The sequence below is a fragment of the Diospyros lotus genome, chromosome 6, assembly GCF_014633365.1.
Source record: "Diospyros lotus cultivar Yz01 chromosome 6, ASM1463336v1, whole genome shotgun sequence".
NCBI classification, from domain to species: Eukaryota; Viridiplantae; Streptophyta; class Magnoliopsida; order Ericales; family Ebenaceae; genus Diospyros; species Diospyros lotus.
The window spans coordinates 9,384,371-9,394,384 of record NC_068343.1 but is presented as its reverse complement, the minus strand read 5'-3'; the positions used below and the strand labels follow the sequence as shown (position 1 = coordinate 9,394,384).

The window sequence follows — 10,014 nt, the reverse complement described above, 5'->3', positions numbered from 1 at the left end:
ATTCAATTGAACTTAATTTTTTTGGGTAACTAACCCTGTATACAAAGTCAAATTCAGTTCTGATTAGAACTCATATTTTTGGTAATTAACTCGTATATTTATCATGATATAGCTAATTCTTAGTTTCTTTTTATGGTTTCTGATTATTTATCATGGTATAACCACCCCCTTTTTATTGATTATTATCATAGTATGTCAACTTCTTGGTCTTCTCACTCAAAAAAGGCACACACACTTCACTAAAAGATCCATGTGAAATGGGTAGGAAGATCCGGGTGGATTCGAACCACCAGCCTCTCAGACCTACCCCAAGGCCCAAGCGCTCTTGCCACATTTGAGCTTACGGATCTATATACGAGTACATGGTCACCAATCACCATATCCACAGAAACAAGACCCAAGATTCACTGAAAAAGCAAGCATGGGATGCATGCCTACCAAGGCTTTATCAAAATTTTAAGTTTCTAGCAAGAATCTCTCCCATCGTAAATCAAGCAAATTTTTCCACAAACCCCCCGATTTTGATTGTGCTACTACCTAGTCAATATGGACACTAAAATATTAATTTTAGGGGGGGTGCGTGGGGGTGGAGTTTCTTTTGATGATTTCCTTGAAAGCCCATTTGATTTTGTTTCGTTTTTAAGAAATGAACTCATAATATTCAAAATTTAAAAGTACACCATTTTTGTGTTATACTTGGGTTCCAGCCGCCTCCATCTTTTAAGATGATCTTCCAAATATTAATTTTACAAATGTAAACATTGACCACTTTCTGGCATGATTTTTCGGAAAGGGTTTCAAAATATGTAACTTTACCAAAAAGTAAAATATTACCCCAAAAAAATTTCTACATGAATTTAAAATTATATAATATTAGATAAACTTACAAAGATTCAATCACAATATAAAGAAAAGATTACTAACATAACATATTACTAACATAACATTCGTATTTTTGTTCTTAACCACAATTCTTTTTTAGTACTACTTATTTCTTCAGCAGAGCTAAGGAAACAATTGAAACACCATAAAGCGAACCACTTAAAACTAATTTATTATATACCACTTAACCCCGAATTTTATTCTTAATTAAAAAGGTCAGCGTTCAAGAAAACAAAAATCATATTATATTTGTACATAATAACCTTATGAATGCGAACACATTAATTTTCTTTTACTTCTATTTCACCGCCATAAATCTTGCATCCTAATGTTCCATGAGAGTTTAAAATGAAATATTTATATGTACATATTTATATATATATAAATCTAATGACTAAACAAACATTTAGCACCAGGCGAAATGCTAACATTAAAGCAACGGGAAGGCAACCAATTCTAAGACTAACCATTTAAAAAAGAAACTCAAAGCAGAGGATAGAGTTGATTGGATACCAAATTCCGGACACAAGCCCTTCTGCCCTCTTTAGGCTAAAAGGCAAGACATTGACAAATATGCCATAATGCCACAAACCTCTGTCATCAGCTCCAATTGTTGATCCGAAGCAACTATGCCACAAACTCCTTGTCAGTTCCAAAAAGTGATCTGTAAGTACCAAACTGCAGCACAATAGGATTTTAATGGACTAATATAGCACCAACAGTCTTGCAACATCTGAGGAACAAAAAATTAAGTAGATTATCCCTAAAAAATCAGGAAAACTATTTCAAGATGCAACTACAAAGATATCAAACTTTACGGTGCGAATATCTTATGTTCAAAATCCCATAAAGCTGAGATCCAAAACACAAGAACTAAGACAATCCCATCACATGAACATACACTAGTGCACTGAATTTCATTAAAGCTCCAGCCCCAATGTCCCAAGTGCAATTTACATGTGCCAATAAGAGATTCATTTCCCACTAATCATTATAAATTTGACCCTCCCGCAGCAATAGCAACACCACAGGCAATAGAAACGCAGTACCTACAGCTCCTTGAGCAGCTACATACTCCAAGACAGGCAAATGTTTCGTATATTCATTAGAGTCTAAATTGAAGTTTCAAGTAGCTCAACCGCCACGGATGCAAGAATAAAATGGACAGCCTCCTCAGAGTAGAATTGAAAATACCCATGAGACTAAAAATCAAATAATTGAAATGTGAACGAAAGAATCATGCAGCCAGTACCTTTTGACAGTAGAAAACCTTTGCTGGTAGAGAAACTTGACATGGTCAAACACAAAGAAGACACCTGACGAGCATACCCCATGGAAAATAATGGGCGCACAAAAATAATTCAACAGAATTTTCATTGTTTGACGACCTGCATGCTCCTGCAACCAAGTCCTGCCATGTCAATCCACCGCTCTGAATTAGGACTTCTCATCCCTCACGGCCTCACTCCACAGAAACCAGTCCCTTAAGCAATTAAATCCTTGGTATCTTCAAGTTCATGTCTTCACCATCTTAACGTCTTCAAGATCTTTAAAACCCAGTCCCCTAATTATTTCAATATTAAGACTGCCAAACCAAGACATGCAACATTAATCCAGAGAGAGACCCAAAGATCATTATTTCCTTCAAAGCAGCTGGCTTTAATGATGACGCGTTGATGTGAACCTAGCCACTTCTGAATAAAGGATACAGCTTCATGGAAGAACGAATGCCACTTTCCTTCTTGCTCCGAAGACAGATTGAATTTTGCAATGAAGACAGTAGAGCTCAAGCTAATCTTCAAGTAAACCCAAAATGACAATCCGGAAACATTTTTGCCAAAAATTGACCCTAAAAATCAAAAACCTCTAGGAAAGTACCTTCAAGAGATAAAATGACGGGAAACAATTCCCACAAAGTCAAAGATAAGTAAAATTTAATAGTTAAACCATGTACAACCTCATTGAGGGCATGTTACCTTATCACAAGGACATGTAAGAAACCAGAGACGTATTCTTGATATCATTCATAACATGTGCCATACAAGTAAAACATTGGAGTATCGTATTCCTTGTACTGCAATATAATCCGGTTTTATGAGCACGTTACTTAAAACGGAACAATGACCATGTAATCATATTTCGGGAACAATGAGGCGTCATTCCGTCGGTTCATATAATGTCTATTGAAAGAGAATTCATAATTGTATACAATTAAAGCAGTTTTATCCCTTTACCGACCAATTGCTGGTCTTTGATTAAATATCATTATCCAAATTATTTGCAACCACCAGGCAATGCTTCGAGATGCGGTACCGGATGCCAGACTTTGTAAATAAGCAAACGTACCGATTTGTTATAATGCATTGTTTCACTTAAACATATCAACTTTATTACAAGCCATAGTTTGCAACAGCGTTATTCTACATGGATCCGTTAGGCATAACTGGGCATAATATATTATAATCGACAAAATGACATGATATGGGAGTAATAGCCAACTTATAAGCGGACATCAGACCGATTATATGCAATATTTTCTATCCATGAGTACAGCAAAAAAATGGCATATAGTATGGAATCCCCTCGACCAATTTAAAGGCCAGGAGACCAAAAAAAAAAAAAAAAATTAATTTGTACTTCGATATCAATGAGTTTGACTAGGAAACGGATTGAAACAATTGTGATTATGTCGAACAATTGTCTTTCAGGTTTCTGTATTGAAAGAACGTATATAGAAAAATAATTGATAATTCTATTGAACTTGGTGACCACCTTTGCAGATATGGAAGTTTAGTTTATAGTCATATGTATTGCAAAACACCAAATTTCCCAGTTTAGATAATAATTATAAACAGCCAAAATTTTAGCCAAAAAAAAAAATCTTCCTAAAATTGTCATGTCTGCCACCATATCGACCAAATTTGTCATGTTAATGTTTTTGAGGAGGAGGTAATATTCCTACTAGGCTAGTCACGTTTTACAGCATGATAATATAAATGTATTTAAACAAGCAGTGCAGCGTGTACCTTTTGAGAGTAAGAGCGCCAACGACGTCCGTCAAGGATGCTTTCGAGGATGGAATATTCCGTGGCGAAGAAAAAAAGAAAGCATAAAAATAAAAAACGCAACAAACACACACACACGAGGGGAGAGCCCGGGCAAAAAAACCCCGTACGATCTCCCCTCGAAAACCACAAAATAAATATTTTTATTTAAGGATGACCTGCCATGCAAGCGCACCTGTCATGGCAAAGGCCGGGCGACAAAGATGAAAGATCCAAGACATGACCCCCTGAAACCAGGCCTTTTTCTATCCAGATCTCTTAAATCTTTCACAATCACCAACTTCTTTCTTCCATATATCTTCCTAGTTACAACAATCAATATTGCTTGCTTGTAACCAAATCAGATTGAGACCAAGCCGACAACTAGAATAGGTTCCGAAGGCTTCGAACACCATATTTCTTCGGAACGCATCTCGGTTGTCATCAGCAGAGAAAAAATCTAATAATAGCCATCCCTGTAACAGCAAGATCCGATAAATACCACACGGAAGAGAGTAACAGATCATGGATCAAAGCGATCAAGGCATAACGCCAAGCAGCCCCAATAATTGAACACCCAAGACTCTTCAACATTGAAAAAATATGGAAAACAAGATCACTGGACCGTAAATCAGAGACAACAGATGTAATAACTTGCCTCGCCCTTCAATCCGACATATAATCTGGATCCAGAAAGTAGTTTCAGAAGAATAAATCCCCGATCCCAACCGCCAATCAATTAATTGTGCCATCCAATAAACAATCAAATACTCAAAACAGAAATCAAAACCTTGAGTTATATTCTCACGATGTGGATCGCAACCTCGACACGGATAATTCGAAATCAGAGATCCAGCCAGCCATAACGCCTTTTCAGCCTCATCATCGCCACCCCCGCGAATCCCGCCCGCCAATCTTGCAGAGAAACAAGGGCAAAGACGCCAAGAGGGAAGGAAGAAACAACCATGTGCATCCACGACACTCGAAGGGAGAGACAGGAGGCTACAATGGCTAGGCATCGTTGAAGTTGCAAAGCCCTAATTTATAGAAAGGGGGTATGACCGATGAACGGATGAGATGGATTGAGACGAAATAGATCCAACGGTTGCTGTAAAAGGACTCGTCGAGGCGGTTACGTGACTCCCGGGACTAGAATTCTCCATTCGGATGAGCTGGAGGCTCTTTTATCACCAATCGTTGCACGACACGTTTACAGTCATTGTTGTGTTTTCTAAAAAATATTCAGCCTACCGTGTTGCCAGGTCTGGATGCTTAGAAAATATTTAAAAAATAAAAATCTGAATAACTCAACTAAGCACGTTACGCAGTTTAAATTATTTAATTATATTTTGTTTAATAATACATATTAGTCAATGATTTTAATAAATTTCAATAAAAAGAAATTTATTCGCATTCATTGCTATCACATATAGAGTTTAAATACACAATAACAAAAATAATTATACTGAGAAAAGAAAATAAAATATAATATAATTTAATTATTATAATATAATATAGCTTTATCATGGCGGTGTATTTGATGGAATTGGCAGCTGCAACACGGCGCCTACAGGACCAGTCATGCGTGGCCATCAAGAATGGGTTGTTTGTTTGGTTGCCTTCGTAGATTGATTTTAATCTTAAAGGAGATATAATTAAAAAAATAAATAAAATTGAGAGAGAATGCAGACAAGGCCGAAATTTTGGTTTATAAACAGGACACGTGGTGGAAAGGCTGTCAATCAATCTGCCATCCACAAACTTGGTGGGAGGATATCACTTTGGGCAAAATATAAATAGATTAATAAAATATCCTCATTTAAATTAGAAATTTACTTTTCTTCCCCCCTTCCTTTCCGGCTTCCTATCTCCTCTCTCTATCCCGGTTGTCTCCAACAAATGTCTATCTTTGTCTCGTAGTAGCAATTGGTGAGGCAACCAGGCGATGTAGCGACAATTAACAACACGATACATAGGCGATCAAAGCTTGGCGGCCATGGAAAAGGAAAAAGACGAAAAAGAAAACGGGCAAGGAAATGGCAGAAGAAGAAAATTTACAATTTGAATGAAGACAATTTTATTATTTTTGTGCTACTCAATAAGCCTCTCGATGAGGCTGTCAGCCTATGTACAAAGGTTTAATATAAATTTATGAACTTTACCACTTTGCTAGAGAATATTGCCAAGATAGTGACTGAAAAAGTATAAATAACGAAAATGCCCTTCATTCAAAATCAAAATTGCTTCACCTACCTTTTCCATGGCCACCTACTTCTCATTTCTCTCCTCTTCCCATGGCCCCCTCCAACAACCGTTACCGTTTTCACCTCACCTCACCTCACCTCGTATCAATCCTTGTTGCATCTTCTTTCTCTATTAATTGACACAAGGCAAGGTGAAGGCGGCCACGAGAAGGTGAGAGAGAGAAGGGAAAAGTAAACAGCCATGGAAAGGATGGATGAAGAAAATTCACAAATGAATGAGGGTATTTTTATCATTTGCACTATTTTCGATCACCTTCTCAAGCAAAGTAGCAATTTTCTTAATTTACATACATGTTAAAAATACCTTTAAAATGTGAAAAAACACGTAATACCATATAGAATTAAGTATATAGACATTGAAGTCATAAAAGGCAATCATAAATATTAAGGTCATGTCCCTCACATGCGAATTTGATGACAAGATATTAGTAAGACAAGATATTGATTTACGTAGATATCTTTAAACATATAAAAAAAGACATATAATATCATCTAAAAAATATAAAATATTAATGAAATTCATAAAATGTGATGATAATAAATATTAAGATGATGTCACTCACAGATTTAGGTTTTTATGTAAATTTAGTAAAATGATGCTGTTAAAACAAAATATAAATTCATACATGGACTGTCCAGCCCCAATTTCGGCCTCTTTCTTGGGCCCAATTTCTGCTCTCTCCTTAGGTCCAATCTTGGTCCTCCCTCTAAACCTAGCCTCGGCCTAGTGTCAGTCTGTCACAGCATTATCTCAATCCCCATTGGATATCTGTGCAGCCACCTCAGATCTCATCCTCATTAATGACAAATTCCATCCACATTAATGAGGGTCACGTTGCCAGATAGTCAGTTTCATCACCTATAAATGCACGACACATACATGTAGGAGGATGTCTCATCCTCCTATATCAGCTAGCTTTTCTCATAACCAAGATATGTTCTGACTTCTGACCTATTGATACATTGATTTCTCCTCACTCTCTTACTTACTCGAGCGTCGGAGTGCTTGCAGGTGCTGGTGCCAATTGGAGCTCGCCCCTTACCATTGCAACCCTACCTCTGATCATTCTCTTTTGATCAGGAAAGAACAATACACATGGTAAAAATATATATATTATAAAAGTAATAAAAACACCTAATACCATATAAAATATAAAATACATTGTGTCGACGTTCGAAATTGGTCGACCGTGATTCGTTGGCCCGCGCTGGTGTGTTGAATCCGAGAAGAAGAGAATGGATTATCTGGTTCACATTGTTGGCCCACCGGTCGATCCCTGCAATGTACTCCGACGCTCAAGTCAGTGCTCGAGTAAGTAAAAGTGTACAATATTAGTAAGTTGACCGAAAAAACATACAATGGCTCTCGGAATAGTTGGTTGATATATGGGAGTAGATGTCCTCATGCATGTGCTGTACGTCTGCAGGTGATGAGACAATATCCGGTGCCAACAAAAACGCCTATGTAGCAGCAAGGTGCCGACAGAACCCTCATTAATGTGGATGGAACCTTCATTAATGTGGATGAAATCCGTCATTAATGAGGATGAGATCTAAGGTGGACGGGCAAAAATCTAGATGCAACTGTAATGATGTTGTTGCAAGGGGCCGGGATGGAATTGACATGGGCCAAGAAGATAGGGCTAGATTGGGCCTGAATGGCCCAGCTAAGACAACCCTTAGCCCACTAATATTCTCTGGCATAACCTTCTCGTTATGTGAGCTAATCGACTAGGCCGACGAAATGCGAAGGTCGCTGGAGCTCGCTCGGATAGGCCGGCTAGCCAGAAATATTACTGGAAGCTCGCTTGAACCTGTGACTTGAGCTCGGGCTCCAGCAACGTGCGAGCTCACTTTGACGAATTCAGCTTGAGATTTACTGGGTTTTATGTAATTGGGCCTATCCACTGAGTTGAGCCTAGCCCATAAGGAATAGAGCAGGAAATACGTGTAACACATTGAAATGATAAAAAGTGATGATAAATTTTAAGGTAATTTTGAATAACAAATATAATTATAAATTTAAAATACAAAAAAGAAGAATTTAAAGTTTTCTTAACAATAATAGATAATGATGATCCAAACCTCCTAATCACAAACTTTTGTAAAGACCAGGCCATCAAGATTACATGAGCCTTGACCAAATAATTTATTATTATTATTTCATCTCTCTTATTTGTTATTATCAATTTGCATCATTCTCTGTTTTTAACCCTCGTCAAAAAGCCCTCCCAGCATAGAGTTTTATAGTTTTCTATTTTGATTAAACCAAAAAGAGATTTGAGTATTAAGCGCAAAAAAACGAACGTCAATGGTTCTAACTTAACATTATTATTATTATTATTACGATTTATAATTTAACTTTATCTGTGATTAAGATTCTTAATTTAAACGTGATTAAGATTTTAAATTTGATTTTGATTAGCATGTTGTCAAATTTAATTTTAACTAAAATTTATCTTATTTGAAAAAATATTATCATAAATTAATTTCTAATCAAAATATGACTTTTTATGAAAATCATCTATAAATATGTGTTTAATATTTTAAAATTAATTATAACTATATCACACCCATAATGATATTTTGTTCTTTCTACTCGTAATTTTTTTTTATTTGAATTTTTTACATTAAATTTTATATTCATTTGCATAGTTAATAATTTAATTATAATTTATTTTTATCCAAAATCACAACATTTTTATTTTACTAGCATCCATACTGAAACTGCCCGTGAAAAGGGCCCGAACAAAACCCAACCAAACAACACGTTAGGGGCCCAAAAGGGTGCTAGACGCCACCACCACCAACCAAACCCCACTATTACGCCATAACGAGGCAAAAAATCGTATCCGTAGACCAGGCGCATCAACCCCGCCGTGAAATTCTCGCCCTCCTTACGAGCCGGGGAGAGCCACTAACATCGTTGACGAAAGGTGAAAACCGGTTGGGAAAGGCGAAACAGAGCCCAAACCAGCACAAGAGGACCGGAGACCACCGGCGGCAACCAATCTTCTTTAGAGCCACAGGCTCTCCAAAAATATTTTACTCCAATCCTAGTTTTGTAGCTCGGATTTTCTTTTTTTTTTTCCTTTTTTGATAAAGATGGATCGATCGATCTAATAACCAAACGAAATTACAAGAGGGTATGTTTAACTTTAATTACAAAAAAAAATATTTTCATTGCTAAAAGTAATTTTCAAGTCTTTCATTATTTAATTTCATATGAATTTTCCTTAAAATAATTTTTGCTCCAACAGAACTTGATTTCCGCAAAATACAAAAACACATATTGATGCATCCAAGTTTTTAAAATACTTATTTTCAAAATATTTTTTTGAGCTAAAATTCGTAAATTTCCTATACGTGGAAAGATCCGCACAAATTAAGATAATTTCGAGATTCAAAAATTTATCCAAATATTTCAAGAAAAAGATATATAATTATTTATACAAAATTTTAATTATAAAATAATTTTAAATTATTAAAATAAATATAATTCATAAAAATCTTAACTCTTATCAGTTTCAAAAATATAAGAATCATAATCTTAACTCTATCAGTTTCAAAAATATTATGTATAAAAATTATAATTCTGAACTAATTAAAATTAGTTCATATCTTGCTTATAAATAAGTACTCCTTCCTAAAAATATTTAATATAATTTTTATTATTTTCTATATCTTGCGTTACAAAGTAATTTTACATGTAATTTCCTTTTTTATTTGATGGATAAAAAATTCCACGAGGAGAAGCCCCCAAAAAAGGCGGACCCAGACAACTCCATTCCAAGCTGTCCAAGAAAGCCCAGCAAATTAAGAAA

At 35.8% G+C, this 10,014-nt stretch overlaps 1 long non-coding RNA gene across 1 annotated transcript; it reads right to left on the bottom strand.

Annotated features, from left to right (window-relative positions):
- Positions 1 to 1,224: 1,224 nt before the first annotated feature.
- LOC127803341 (uncharacterized) lies at positions 1,225 to 4,991 on the bottom strand. The gene is made up of 2 exons (XR_008023502.1): positions 4,717 to 4,991; positions 1,225 to 4,609 (listed from the first exon to the last, which is right to left on the bottom strand). It is a non-coding gene; the product is annotated as an uncharacterized LOC127803341 (long non-coding RNA).
- Between the last annotated feature and the right edge of the window lie 5,023 nt (positions 4,992 to 10,014).